At 29.9% G+C, this 16,474-nt stretch overlaps 1 protein-coding gene across 1 annotated transcript in view; it reads right to left on the reverse strand.

Moving 5' to 3' along the window:
• Positions 1-16,474, reverse strand: part of LOC130442511 (homeotic protein Sex combs reduced-like) — a 95,818-nt gene that overhangs the window by 5,472 nt on the left and 73,872 nt on the right. The window lies entirely within an intron of this gene.

The following is a 16,474-nucleotide window of genomic DNA, read 5'->3' on the forward strand; positions in this document are numbered from 1 at the left end:
ATATCTGCGAGGAATTAAAAACCATGAATATGAAATTTGCTTATTCAAATTTTTCTTCCAGAAAATGGGAAATAAACAGAAAAAATACGACGTTTCTTTCCACGGTGAAAGGCTTCGTTAAGTTAGCAGCAGCATAGTCTCATTTAATTTTTCATATAAGTCATAGTATTTATATGTAGATTCAGCACTGTATAATAATGAAAATTATTGTTTAGATTACTACAAACTACATGAATTATAATACCTTTTCGAGTGAAGAGCGAAAGTAAACAATCTGGTCAGTTTATCGCCAGTAATAATACGATTCGTTGGATGAATAATTATCAAGCAGATAGAAACAGTTCTGAATGACCAATGAAATGAGTAATAGAAAAATATAAGAAATAAAGCAGAATCAGTTTATTTTTGTATAAATCCACAGGTGCCTTATGTCTTTCATTTGGTCTTTTAATCTACTAAATGCAGGACAGATATATATCATATTTTACGCTATTGTTTATGTTCATTGGGAAACGAATTTTTTCGTCTAGAATTATGTTCAAAGTGAATATAGATATTAAATATAGAATAACCTTTTATTTTTTTTTTGTTTGGATACACCATGATTTACTGCGTCCACAAATGTTAACTAATATCAAAAGTGTCATCATGCCAAAAATATAGTTTTATACGCACATGCTGGGTAAAATGAAACATATACGATTCGGTTTTTTTCTTCTTCCTTGCCAAAACTTGTTCATTTAAATGAATTAATCATTTCTAATATACAAGTATTTTAAATTAGTCGATGCGCGTAATATATGTAAAAACAAAAATTTTATGTAGTTACTCATAAAAACAACAACTTGCAATACGAGTTGCTTATAAAATAGTACATACTCCGTTTTAGATGATTTGGACAAGATTTTATATATTATTCTCCTCAATATATGTTCAACACAATTCAGTACCTAACACTTTCTCTTGCTGTTAAAGTCATACCACTCAACCTTTTTGTTTTCGCAGAAAAAACTTGGTGTGGTACTGATAGCTAAATATATTAGACAATTTTTAATAGGACATTAATAAGAATTTTTTTCAATACGAGTATAACAAGTTTTTGAATCAAAATGTTTCTACTATGTAACTAGAAAAAGTAATTTATCGACTTTCAAGTTAGAGTACATTATAATCTATACAATTACAACTTGATATTTTATTATAAAATTAAAATAACTAAAAATAGGGATTGCGTCATCAACGATACCAAGCATAACCTTGTTTGACTTGCAGATGTCATCATTAGGTATGTACGACTTACTCAATTATCTGCTTGGCGGCTACAAAAGTTTCACAAATCTTTTTTTAGGGTAGAATAGAAAAAACTACATAGGTACCTCGAGAGAAGAAAGCGTTTCCTCCCTGTGATATTAATCAAATTATCCATATGAGGAAAAGCATAAATTTCTTCCTTGGTATGTGAATATGTATCATTTTTTGACATTGTCTGCGTTGAGTAATATGCACTATGCTCAACAATTCTTTACTGTCTGTCTCCTTTTCAAAGATATAAGATTGTCCAGTCCACCAAAATTGGTTGTAAAGTGCATCCTCAAACATTTTCTTTGCATGGTTTCTTGTATAACCCGGATTTTATAGTACTTAATAATTTGGATACTTTATTAAACAGTATAAAATTCCCCAACATTCTCTTTACTCTTTATTGTGATTTGTATCGATATTCATCTATATGCATCTCGTTTAAAGATAGATTAATCTATTTGTCTAACTCTTGATTTCATCTGATTTCTATGTATTGAAAAATTTTATAATAAAACAAAAATTTAACGTAATTGAAAAAATAGCCCGTGGGGGAAAGTAGGAAAGCATTGGCACTTGGGTACAGTGTAGGAAGCTGAACAATTTCAAACATATAAAACAAGAAGACAAGAATTAACAGGTATAATTTATTTTAAAGACTATTTTGGCTTTTTACTATGCATGTATTTTAGTTTTATTGGTCAATGTAAGTCCGACGCTCAGGTGCTAGAAAATCCGAACGGGAAGTTCAGTACCAAAAAATGGAACCTCGTTTGTATTTATGGTTCTGTAATAATTGAAACAGTTTTATAAGAAATCGTATGGAAATGATAATATTGAAGTTAGTAGAAGCTAGATTTCCTAGATAATAGACCTCTTTACGTTAAAAGGGTCTGGAGGAAATTAACCAATGATGGAATTATTTTTGAAGGGAAAAAAACAAATTGAGCCTTGTGCCTCCTCAAATTTATAACGCGAACGAATCAGCTCTTCACTAGAAAATGATTATTGCCAGAACGAAAAATGAGTAGAGAACGTGTAATTTTTCTAAGATGTTGCAATGCTAATTGTTCACTAAAATTAGATCAGCTTGTTCACCTCATATTGTCTGCTAAAGCACGGATAATTATAAAGAAATTATAATGTGGTATCATCAATTATCAATTCCATTTGTTACAAGAGTACTTTGTTAATATATTAAAAGTCAAGAACTTAATGGATGTTATATGTTGATTGTACAATGTCCGGAATTGTAATTCGTAAGCCTTCACTGTATTTACCAGATTTCACCCTCAGTGATATTTTTCCATTTCCTATCTGCAGAGTTTCACTTGCAAAAGAGATATAGATAGTTCTATAGAGTGTGTAGTATCTACCAAACAGTTTTCTATTGGATACATCCACAAATATTTCCAATGAAATTGTCACATTGTCACATCATAATCTACTATATTCACTAGCGAGAATTAATGTAATTTTCATTATTTTATACAATAATTTTAAATTTTATAAACTTGCATGTATAAATAGAAGAAAGTAGTTGAACTATCACAACATCTAAGAAACCTATACAATGATTAAGTCAAGTTTATTTGACATGAATTTCGAGTTGAAATTAATGTAGTAATCTATCTTTTACATTTTAAATTAAATTGGCCTGTCCGGGACACAAAACCGATTATTAATAATAACATTTGATTTTCTTTTTGTATTCATACATCACAAGATTCAAAACAATACATATCGCATTATAATAACAAAGAATATATTATAAACAGTACAGATTGAGTTACAACAGCCTCTCAAATATTCATGTACAGAGTGCGCCATTTAAAATGAAAAGTGTAAAATCTGAAGTGATTTACCGATCTTAATTAATTGAAATGTCAAACAAGTATAACATGTACTTCAATTAAGTTGGAATTTCTGAAACCGTTGGTGAAATTCATACTGAATATACCACCACTACATCAACACTCACAATTAAATTGTCTACAGCGCGTTTCGATAACCAAGTTATCGTCTTCAGATACTGAAGGTAAACTGTAAACGATACTTGTTATGGAAACGCGCGCAGTATAATTGTGAGTATTGGTGTAGTGGTGGTGCAAAAAGTGTATTCAGTATAATATCTACTTTAATAATATTTTTAAAGTCGAATGTCGAAACTTTCTATTATAAAAAATTGCTCCAACCAAAATATCCATTACCATCATCATTACATTACTTAAAATCATTTCTAATGTTACCGACTGATTGTTATATTGTATTTTGTTAGTTTGGTAGTGAAGACAGTATTTTGCTAACCCATATGTTTAAGTCAGTTTGACATAGTGCAAGACAACGTGTAAGGAATTGCAAGCAAGTTAAAATATTTCATAGCTAAATTTAGTACGTCGTTAGACATTTTGAAAATCTCTTACCACTATATTATCCATGCATCTAAAAACAATTCTATAAGTAAATTTAACATATAAGGTCAAATTTTATTTAATAGTTTTTGATCGGTTTAAAAATGAAAATAACGGAGTCAAGTGAAATGAACAAGGAAAAAGTGGTCAGTGAATAAATGGCAGTAATGATATCTGCTGCTGCTTCGCATCGATAATGTTTCGAGTGCAAAATTTTGCATGAAACAATCAGCTGAACTTCATCTGCGCATACTTTTGATCCAGAAATATTTTGTCTTGCATTGCACCATGTCAAACTGCCTTTAATTATTCCACTTACAATAATAATTTCTAACGTGTCACAATTATTATTGTCTCATATTAATCTATTAGCGTTCAGTAAATTGAATTGCTTCTGTTCCAAATGACAATTATACTCTATTTTCTAATAATTTTTAGAAAAAACTACCACTTGGTGAAGAGTAACGTCGATATTCAATAAATAAACCTAGTTACATTCAACTCTAAGTGTATGAAACAAATTAATAAGAATATTGAATAGACAATTAAATTATAATTTAATATTCCACTTTTTTCCAAAAATCCTAGTTTTCTTTATCAAAATACCATCTAATTGGAACCAATGGGCGTTACGCTTTCAAAAGTTGTTAACTCCTCAGCTTTTGCGCAATGATTTATGCACATGACTGTTGAATTCTTGAGGAAATTCTCTTACTTGGACAGGGTTTTATGGATTGATCCTCAGAGAAAAAAGTCTGGATTTATTAGAACAGAAATTATACCACATTGGATAATTTTTGTTCAGTCATTGGCTCACAACTGTACAAGATGATAATTTTAAATCCAATACATACTACAATATTTTTTTAATTGAGTACTCTCTAATGACATGACCGGAATTTATATCCAGTAATGTTGATTGGATGATTGAATATCGATATTCACAAGTTTCTGCAGTTGAAGAGTTCTAAAACGATTATTTGATTGAAAACTTGCTTCGACAACAGACAGTAGAAGGGTAGATGGAAAGACACTTTAATATGGTTCTGCTGAATCCTGCTTGCAGCGCCAATACTGTAAATTGCTCAGAGAATCAGATATTTATATCGGCAAATCTAAAATGTTTAATACTCTCTAGTAAAAACCACTTCTTGAGAAGTGACATGACTCGATTTTCTGTCTAATTGTGATGGTTATATAGTGGAATATTTGTGTTTAGAACTGAATGATAATATTTATCCATATTTATTAACGAAATTTGCATTAAATTTGAAGGTAAGAGTATGATGATAATTTTTGGTAGGAAAGTTTAACGAAGATGTTACAAATAATGTAGGAATGTTTTGATGTAATCATTTACCCAACAAAGTTCTTTGTATCAATAATTCATTTGTTCAGTCTATACCTAATGTTGTTTGATTTTACAGTTCATTATTCAATGGGAATTATCGGCTCAATAGACAAAATTATGTGACGAGCGTAGTGAGCATAGCTACGTCGATAAATAACATTTCTACATAATGTGAATGCTATTTTTTAAAGTGTTGAGAAAATAACTTTATTATACATTTTATTCTTCTAGTACCTCGGCTCGGAGTTTTTATATGAAAAAGCAATATGTTTAGTCATAATTATTTTCAGTTTTTAGTATTTAAATTGGATACAAATGAGCTTGGAATTGCATTGGATTTTTCAAGATTTTCCACAAAAAACTATTTGTAATCAATTGCGTACACTTCATGAGGTTCATGAGATTAGAAGTCGGTTCCACATAAATTAACCGAATCCAACCAAAATCTATGAGTACAGAAATGACAAACTGCCGCATTTTTCGCTGAATTCTGTTCCGAATTTGAAACATATGAAGTGGGTTCAGAGGAATTCCAGAGAAATTCTTCATAATGAACTTTTACCAACCAAATCATTATGAGAAAGGAGCATAACAGATACGCTGACAAGTTTGAAGGCTTCAATAGTATTTTTTTGCTAACAAGCAATACTTCACTAACAGACGAAATCTCTTTGCATCCATTGTTTCTTCACTCCAAATGCTACAATTTAAAAACTAATAGTACGACAGCTCTCAAATATATAAAAAAATAATTTATATTCAATACCAGCAGCTCCATCTTTGTGTCAGCTCATGAACTTTTCAGTCCACTTGATATTACAAAAACGAAAATGTTAGACGGAGCTTTTTGAGGAAAAGAGTCCTCGTTAACTAATGGGAAAGATTTAATTTTTGGACCAATAATGATCTATTGTATTCAGTAAGATTTGCGACGGAAAATCCATGGGATAAGAGTTATTTGATTATTCTACAGACATCACTATATCTCATTATTATTTGTTTCATTTCTTGCAAAATTGTGAATATCGAAATTATAGGCTGAGATTTCAATTAAGAAGATGTCTAAAAAATATGTAGATAAAATTTTTTGAATTAAAATCACAAGATTTTACATGCTATCTGCTTTATGTTAATCTAATAAATTGATGTCAAAATCTATTAGACTATAACGTTTAATACTGTTTGATGTTTTTATGATGATAGTGATACGAAGAGGCTCACTTATATAGGCCATGGAGCCAATCGTGCTCTATTATGAAATAAAATATAACGTTTGGTGGATGCGCTGGGTACATTCCCAAGAACATTATGTTTTTTACTATACGGTTGCAATTCTTTGAATCGTATTTATTAGTTGTTTATAATATGTTGTGATTATTTTTGTAGAGAAAATTTGTAAGAAATGCTTTCAGTTTGTTCATGGCATTCTAGAATCCGAATTATCTAAAAACCCGTCAGATAATAGGTTAGTGATAGTAAATAGTGTTTAGTGTATAAATAAACTATATCATTTAGAAACACCATGAGTATAAATTCATCCTACAGTTAAAAACTGTTCAAATAAATAACAAGGACATTACATTAGCTTCGACAGAACTTCTTGAGACAATAACTTCTCTAATTATCCCGCTATGTACATTTATTATCGATATGTTTCATAGTAGCTCAAGGAATAGACAGCATTGTATAAAATAAAAAGGTTGTATATTAAATTAACGATATTTATACCATTTTTTGAACTAAGTCAATTATAAAACTGAACTAATTCGTAAAGTTGCGTCGTATAATGTTGTGTGAAATATAAAAATCTGTCAGAATATAAGAAATATATTGTCCACCACTTGCTTATAATTTCTTAACACGCCCACATTGGTCGGAATATTTTGAAGAAAAAGTACAAACTTCATTTCTAATCCAATTATATTTGGAATAACAAAGTGGCGGAATCTAAAAAGCGACATTAAAGTGATATACAAACATTTTGCAATCCATAGACACGGCCAAATGACACGGTAAACAGTATTTCATTTTGGAGCATAGGTATTTTGTAGCCCGTCTCACTGAAACTTGCGACTGCCACTGAATAAATCACAAAACTGGCATGAGGCCAATGATGAACGCCTACGAGGAGATCATTTGTTACAGATTTTATGTTATGTTTTATGCGTGTGGGCTATTAATAGTCGCATTAACCAATTTAGGAAAATATTTCTCATTTACTTATGAATGAATAACTTTTGATATACATCTCTATTGGGATCGTTGAATATGACCCAAGATTGAGTAAATACTGATAGAATAGAATAGGTTCATAATTACCAGCTTATTTGAAAACATTTTCAGACTGCAAGACAGATTGCTTGAGCGATGAATACCCAGGAAGTAGAAAAATAAAAAACCGGGAAACATTTACTTTTAAATGTATGCTAAATAATCAACATGATGAAGATATTTTATCAGGCAAACTTCAAAACTGCAGCGTTAACAACCAAAAAGTGTATATAATTGTAGATTTATCAACGACACAAAAAATGCAAATTAGTAATGACCACAGTAATGTAGAAAAATCTGTATATAATTTGAGCACATGTCGTGATAATTTTAAGAAGAGATATGAATTTCAAATATCTACTATCTATCTATGAAATTTCTAGGTAAACGATTGCTTATCTCTCAATGTCTAGATGTGTAGAAAAAATCACAACAATTTCACCTTGAAAATTGTATTTTCAAATAAAATGAAGGTTACTTGTTAAATAAAATAACCCAATAGAAGATTCGACATTACATTTCTATGAAGATGCGTTCAAATCATTTTGAATAGATAGTGGTGTACCATGATATCTTACTATAATAATTTCTTGGAAAAAAAAAACTACTAAAAGGGGTAAGGGGAGTAATTAATGAAGCAAACACAGCTTGACAATGGAGTGGCTAATTGGATCAATATTGGAAAATTTGAAATTAAACTGGAGAAAAGACCGGTCGTACTCCTCATTAAAAGACGACAATATCGCCAATATAGTTGACATTACAGATTAAATACCAAAATTACTTTTTTCCCATACATGTAAATAACGCTGTAACGGTTGAGTAGATCGCCGAAACTGCTCCCTATATTGTTAAGGGTAGTAAATACGCATAACACAACATGCTTTGCTTGTTTGACATCCGGCAGCAGTTAATAAGAAACAAAAAAGGATATAGACTTATTCTAATTCGAGTTGCAATAATAGTAATATTCCAACTAAATATCGAATACGAAGAAAATGCGTGATAAATATGTAGCAATAATGGGTTTAATAAATACAAGAGAACACCTACCCTTCCAATAGCAAGAAAAATGAAAGAATATTTATGGTAGCTGTATATTAGACTAATTTGTAACACAAAGTCATAAAAGGTAAGAATTTATAATGTATATTATATTATCGCCCAAACTTCATTGAGACTCGAATGTTTAATGCCAAAGCAAGATATGTATTCGAGCAAAGGGAAATCATTCAATTAAATAAATATGATAAGTTTGTTCCAGCAGTATACTCAGAGCAGATTCCGAACTTTGGTGCACTACGCTTGACTTGACCATAATCTATTACGAACACGTATTCAACAATTTAAGCTGGAACACCATCTTTAACATAGGTAGGGAAACGAAGAAAACATCATCTTTGTTTTCAAACCGACTAAATATTCTATCTCCATCTTAAAAGTATTCTACAAGTTGATAAAGCACGATATACGATCTGAAATATGCGTTAACATGCGCGGATCTATTATTAAAAACATTTTTTTTTGTCTCGAACTAATATTGAGCATTCAATTTATTGCTGGAACGTGAAACTTTTGGAACTAAATGTTCATATCTAAAAACTATAATAAGTATTTCCAAATAAATTAGTCAGAAAGAAAAATTTCACTTCTAAATGTTTTTTCCTATACAGAAGAAATAATAAATTATGCGGTATATACACAATTCCCTTTTCTATTTTTATCAGATAGTAGCTAATGCGTACGAGCTAGTCATGTTGATTGATTCTAATTATTGTCTGCATTTTGCAGGCAGTCATTTTAGAAGAGTTGTATTGTACGGTCATAATACCGGTGGCAAGATTGCTATTCTTCATCCAGTTTGAGGATTATAAGAAGCTCCAATGCAGTTTTTTTGATAGATGCATTTTGTAATTGAGCTGTTGTGACTGTGGATTGGATTCTGAGGACCGGTACCATCACATTCTTAAGGGTCAAACACCACCGAGAGACTGGTGAGCCCGTCTTTGTATGTTTCTCGGACTTCATTTTGACTAATTTCAACGTTTTGTACCTTTTGGATGTAACTTTTATCAGAAGAACCATTCAGATTTGGTTGACAAGAATCCCAGTAGTAGATTGAATAGTAGATATATACAAATTTATGTTATTTTCCTATCTAAGTTACAGCTACCTATGTTGTAAACTCGTTATATACACATGGGGAAATCTGGGTAGATATCACTATATATATATATATATATATATATATATATATATATATATATATATATATATATATATATATATATATATTGTAAACGCTTCTAAATGTTTTTGATTTGAGGTCTTTTAAAATTAGTTTTTTTTTAAATAATTTTCGTAAAATTGATGAAAAATTGACGTTTCGAATAAACTTCAGTCAAAATTTGTATGAGGAAAAACATATTGATTAAATCTAATGTTTGTTATAAATTGTGCATTATGAGTAAACTTTTTTTATTGCAAAAAAAGGAAAAATTATGTCAATTTTTTATCAATCAAATTATTAAAAAAATTAAAAGAGAAGAGAGCTAAAATCAAGAACATTTAGAAGTATTAATATATCAAAAGGTCTAAGAAATTTTAACATATCGGATATGGATTATTAGATGTTATGGAACAGTTAGGAAACAGTTCAATATCACTGTGACTTAACATATATAGTTTTTGTATCACTTAGATGTAAAGTTTTATCCAGTTATTTTTCGGTAAAGTGTATATGTCACTCTGATTTAGTATATTTAACTTTCTTCTGTAAAGTATTTTGTTATTTAAAATTAGATAGGAGCTTTGCTTAAAGGTAACCAGTTGTGATATTGAGATAGCTTTTTGGAGTGGTCACGAGTGGTTTTTTCGATAGCCTATGCAAGAGCTTCTATCTACTTTTCTTATATTGCAATTCGCTAGATTAGCTTAACATTCATACTTTGTTTTTCTTCCTATAATTCGTTATGTTAACCCCATTTGGGTAGCCCTTACTTTTCGCGTTGATTCATATATAATATTTGGTAAACTTCAATTAACTCTCACATTTTTTTTTATAATAAAACTATACTATCCATACTATATTTTTATCGTGTAGTTAGAACTTCCCGATAATTACCCCGGTTTGGTAAAATAGATACAAGGTTATTAGGTATATGCTTATTATTCTGTTGATTAAAACTAACTTAAGCTCTTCAAGAATATAAATCCATAGTTTTCAATCGGAATTGAAAGTTCAGTTAGAAAAATTTGATGATGAGCCACACGAAATATACAAACTCAAAATGAAAACTCATGTTTTATACATACACACAGTTTGTTCAAACCTAAAGTGACTTAGTTCATTTAACATATATTTATTCATCAACATTCAATATCTTCCTTCACAATTATCACAATTTGCCTTTGTTTTATCCAATATTTGAGCGTTTCCGATTTGCGCTTTTTGGTATTTGGCATTATGTCGTCTTATCCAGTTCATTCACGGCACAGTGCTTTCTTCTCATATACTCAATATCCAGAATATATACTTTATTATTAGTTACCATTTTGAAAATGGATTAAATTTTTACTTATTTATATGATATTTGCCATAATCCTCAATTTCCATAAGCTTCCTGATATTGTTAATTTAAACTTTATATATCTTCAGCATGAAATATAAGAAATTAATTTAAATGGATTATGTTCTGAAACACAAAGTGAATACAGTACAATATGGTATGAATAATGCCAAGTAATGTTGTACATAATTTTTAAAGGACTCTGAACACTGCGATAATTAATTACATAATATACTTTTAGTTAGTTGTCTTGGTCGTGCGTTTCAGTCTATTAATTTATTTGGCTCGTGTTTATTCTCTGCGTGATAATTTATGTACAAACTTGTGTATTAATCTAAACAAAGCTTGAAAAATATGATGAAAAACAAAAGTAAATTTTTCAATATTTATTAAACTATATCATAAACCATACATTTGTTGCGATACGACTGTTTTCTCTTTTTGCTCTCCATTAAGATTAGAGACTAATACTTCTTATTTTTACGAAAACACACAACGGTGTAAAAATTGTAGCAGTGCCAGTTGAATAGATCATTGTGGAACTTTTGCGAAAGCGCAAGTGCTTCGAAGTACCTCTCTTTTATGAGTTCCTGCCTTATAAATATTTTTCCGGTATTCGAAAACAACAAATGTTTAATAATATCTAACTTTATCTGTCATAAATATATAAGAAAATACTTCAATAGTTGTACAATATATGGAGATACCTTCCATATTTATAGTTTCCACTGCATTAAGTTATAGCTGATGCCATCAGATTACGTGCGGCTGTGTATACGTCACAATTTAAATTAGTTCTGTATTGTATTAGAGATGAAACAAGTTAGGGTTCGTTATCTCATCTATACGTAATAAGCAAAAAAATGACATTATTTTATGTAACACACACGTTGTTAGTAGTATGACATATGTGTTTGTATGTTTGTTACTGAGTTTTTGGCTTCGAATTACCCTACTTTGAGCAATCAATCCAATTTAAACTTTTCAAGTACTGCTATCATTCAATCAAAATATCTGGATTATTTTGATTAGATTCGCCAGGAATCATAAATTTCTGATTGTATCCTCTACATGAGAGTAAGAAAGATGGAGATGGCAGGCGATCTACATGAGCGCGCAGTCCCAGACTTACAAAATCTAGATGCCACCATTAACACATCTGTACATATTAAAGACGGGTCCAAAATAGAATAACAAAAAAATAGTTATACTAGATAATCTAAAAAATAAATTATAGTTTGAATAAAATATAGTGCAAAACACTCAAAACACGCTTTTAGAATGTTTAATGGCACTATTATAGAAGCGTGGGGTATTTTTGTGTTTCGGAATTAAATTAGTAAGAAATTATAACGAGTCCTAGATTTCAATATCACTATATGGAGCGAGTTAGTTAAATGGTGAACTGGGGACATAAGAGTCCCATCGAGAAACTATACCGTCTATCTTACCGTAGATAACCAGTTTATTGAGAAGTGAAGAATTTTGAGTAATAAAAAAACCATGCCGTCAGTTTCCTGACTGGGAATCAGGCTCAGATCCATTGATTACAGAACGCAAAGTGAGTTTAAATATGTTATCCAAAGCATCCAAAGCTTTTATAATAGTGACATTAATTTTTGCCGTACTAATTCTATTCTTATGCTATGAATTATTTTTTACTTTTTAGTTCTTCTTTATCTCTCTATCTTCATCTTTATAACCTATAATTTATCTTGGTTTTACTCAACCTCCGTATTATTATAGTTATCATCAATTAATTATGATATACCTACATTCTTTCTTGTCTCTATCTTTTCTCGAATTAAAAACAGAATTTGATGAAAATCTTTGCATCATTAGATCAGTGGGTTTACCAAATTGTTAACAATAAACAATGTGTATGAGAAAGGTGCCAAAAATGTTAACAAAAGAACACAGCATGAAGCTGATAGCAATATTTTGAAAGCTCTTTAATAAGGATGCTAATAATTTTTAGTTTAGGTGCAACGTAAAATGCGCACTACTACAACATCAATGGTATCATTCAAACTCTTTGATAAGACCTAAAAATGGCAATGAATGTTGTGAGGTAAATATTATGAAATGATAATGAATCTTTAGCAATATATTTCTGCTTCACAACAATCTTCGGCAAAAACATACACGCAACAGTGTACTTTTCGTGGAAAGTATTGGATAATAAACAGCGCTGACCTAACATCTTCAAATATTCGTTTATAGTAAAAATCGTTCGAAAATGATAAGTTGGAGGAAATTGTTATTCAATATAAAGTTAATGATGATTATGTTAGAACATGACGAAATATTAAAATTTTAGTATGGAATATAATTCTTAAAAAATTACCTTCGTTTATCCATATTTAAACATACGTCTTGTATATATCGTCTTGAAGTATATAATGAATTAATACGAACTAGTGAATAAAAGATATTATAGTTTTTCTAGTGAATAATACAGTGGGACCAAAAATGTTCAGTTCACCAGTGCGTTATACACAAAATTAGCAGCTTATAAATAAATAATTTTCGATTTGCCTGATGAATAACTTTATAAATAATTAGTTTTTTCAATATTCATTATTATATTTGTTATAGTAGTTTCAAACTGTTCATAGAAATTGATTAAAACTTGTAGGCACTGTGTATTATATATCAAAACTATTTTTAACAAATATAATTCTTGTTACAAGACAGTTGCACAACCAAAACCTAATTTTTCATCAAGGTATCACTAGAAAATCTTGTCAAAGATGTAAATTTATGTGTATCAAATTCACAATAGAATATGGAACGCTATCAGATGGTAAAAAAATGATGAATGATTGTGGAGCACGTCATTCTCTTAAAATAATTATTGTTTGATAGTGGCCGATACAATAAAGAACGACAACTCCACTTACTTTTAATAAAAAAGTGTATTACTATTATTTGGGGGGAGGGAATATTGATAAAGGAATTTTTAAAAAGAGAAAAAGTTGGAAGAGGTTCTTATAATTTTGGTGTTAATAGAAAAAATGATTTCTTTCTCAAAAGCAAACAAATTGTATTGTTAAAATTTATAGATGCATACAAAAACAGTATAATAGAAACAATATAATAGAAAAATAATGAAACTACTACTTCTACAAAATTCTATATATACGAGGATGGTTCCAGAAGTACCTGGCCTGACCTAGACATGGTGGTAATTGCTTGAAAAATACCACTGTATAGGAAAGTACACAATGTAGACACCATATGTATCAAGGATGAAGAAGTCATGTTGTTTAGTATTTGCTTGGCAACCATCAATAGTGAACATTTCAGTGAATTTGTAGATATAGAAAAAATTGGACATCGTTATGGGATACAATACTTTTATTTGAAAGGCTAAAATAGATTCTACTTTGGGTAAGACTGCTCCTCCATTATCAATAGTAAATTATTGTGTACCAGGGTTTAAGCTAGGTACGATCTGAAAAGACCAGAACCGCAATTGTCGACCAAATGATGTGACGATTCCAGAAAGATTGAAGAAAATCAACAAAGCGGTATTGGATGATCGTTGACTGGAAGTGCGCCAGCTTGTAGATATAGTAGGCATTTAAAAAAGTGCAGTACATCGCATATTAACTGAACATTTGGACCTTGGAAAGCTATGCGCAAGATAAGTGCCACGGCTCCAAAGAAGGGAAAGATCATTCTACAGACAATGTCATGGCATCAGTTTTTTTGAAATGCGCGTGGGCTAATTTCCATTGAATACATTGAAAAAAGTAAAACTATCAATGGCGAATATTATGCGAAATCATTGCAATGTTTAAGGGTAGAAATTAAGCAAAAACAGCCGCATTTGGCTTATAAAAGTATTGTTTTATCAAGACAATGCACCAACTCACACATCGTTATTGCAATGGCCAAAATTATCGAATTTATATTTGAATTACTACCCCATTTGCCAGATTTAGCCCCTTCGGATTAACTTCTGTTCAGTAAGTATGAGAAAAGTATATAGAGCTGAAAGGAAATTACAACGAAAAATAAATATATTTTTTTCCATAATTTTTGTATTTTCTTTGTTAGGCCATCCTTATAATTAATAATATATTTTACTGTAATATAATTAATCTGTTTGGATCAAATTATAGCATACGCAGATGATAAAGTCCTGATAAAAAAATGAAGATGATGGAGAATTTGTAGCAGAAACTGAGAGGAGAGGGAAACGAAATTATGTTGGGAATACATGATGAAAATATAACGAAAATTGTATCAGTATATGGTGAGCAAATAAAAAAAATAAAAATTTTAATTTGATGAAGTACAAAACTTCAAATATCTGGCAATATTAGCAACTTATAGAGCATATCGTGCAAATATGTTAAAAAGCAAAATATTGAATAAAAAACCCAAAATGAATATTTACGAAACGGCGCGTGAACAATGGCGTTGACAAAAAATTGGGATTATCTGATCAAAATTAATGGAAATGAATACATATAAAGTATGAATTATGTAATGAAAAAGGTAAATGAAAGAATGAAGAACCCTTACTATAATGGGAGGTAGAAGAAGAAGAAAATCGAACTACGGGAAGAAAAATCGATGAATCGGGGAATTACGGAGAGAAAGAAATGAATATCTCAACATGAAAAATACTTCATTAGTTGATAGAAAAAATTAACAAAATTGAAAAAATTCAAGAATTAAATTAAGAATGAGGTTGATATTGAACTTAACTCAAATAATGTCTATAATTATAGAATTTTGACAAGAGGACAATTCAAAATATATGTCACAGGAAGGAACAGAAAAATTTGAGAAAGACTTGTTACAAATAAGATTTTTGCTTTTCGAGCTGTATTGGTCAATGTCTCTTCATAACTATTGTTAAAATCCTATATTTGATTATCTTTAGATGGTTAAAATCTCATGATTTATACTACTATTACTGCCTAAATATAAGAATATAGTATAAAAATACTATTTAGCTACTCAATTTAGATTATTATTAGTTAGAAAATCGGAACATATCCGAATAACATACCTCTTTTTCTTAGCCATCACTGTATTTTAGTATATTTGGTTATAGATATAGTTATTTTTCTGACTAGTTTGTGGTGGTGAGGGCAATGTTCAAAACAACACACTACCGGCAAGTACATTCCAAATGTATTGCTTTTATTCCTTTTTATAGTTCATCTCATTATGGTAGTACCCCAATTTCCTACTAACTTATGTACCTGGATTATATCCTGCTTCACTGAATGCATAAACAATAATAGCTCGAAGGCATTTGAAGATTCCTAAATTTTCTTTGTCGTTCAAGATTTTATTAATATCATGTGCATAAACATTGAACTTTCTTCTTCTCATGCTCATGAATTTTTCTCTCGAACTAACTCTCTTTTCAATAATACTCTTATGATGATTATGATTATTTTTTCTTTTCCATAAAACCTACTATGTTCTTTTAAGAGCGTTTCTTTACACTTCTTTCTTTGCAGTGATCTTTTCACAAAAAAATTAATGACAAACGCATGTAATGTTTTATTCGCTGGACGATAATTTAAATGCTGCTTCTAATATTT

This window comes from Diorhabda sublineata, chromosome 4 (genome assembly GCF_026230105.1).
Source record: "Diorhabda sublineata isolate icDioSubl1.1 chromosome 4, icDioSubl1.1, whole genome shotgun sequence".
NCBI classification, from domain to species: domain Eukaryota; kingdom Metazoa; phylum Arthropoda; class Insecta; order Coleoptera; family Chrysomelidae; genus Diorhabda; species Diorhabda sublineata.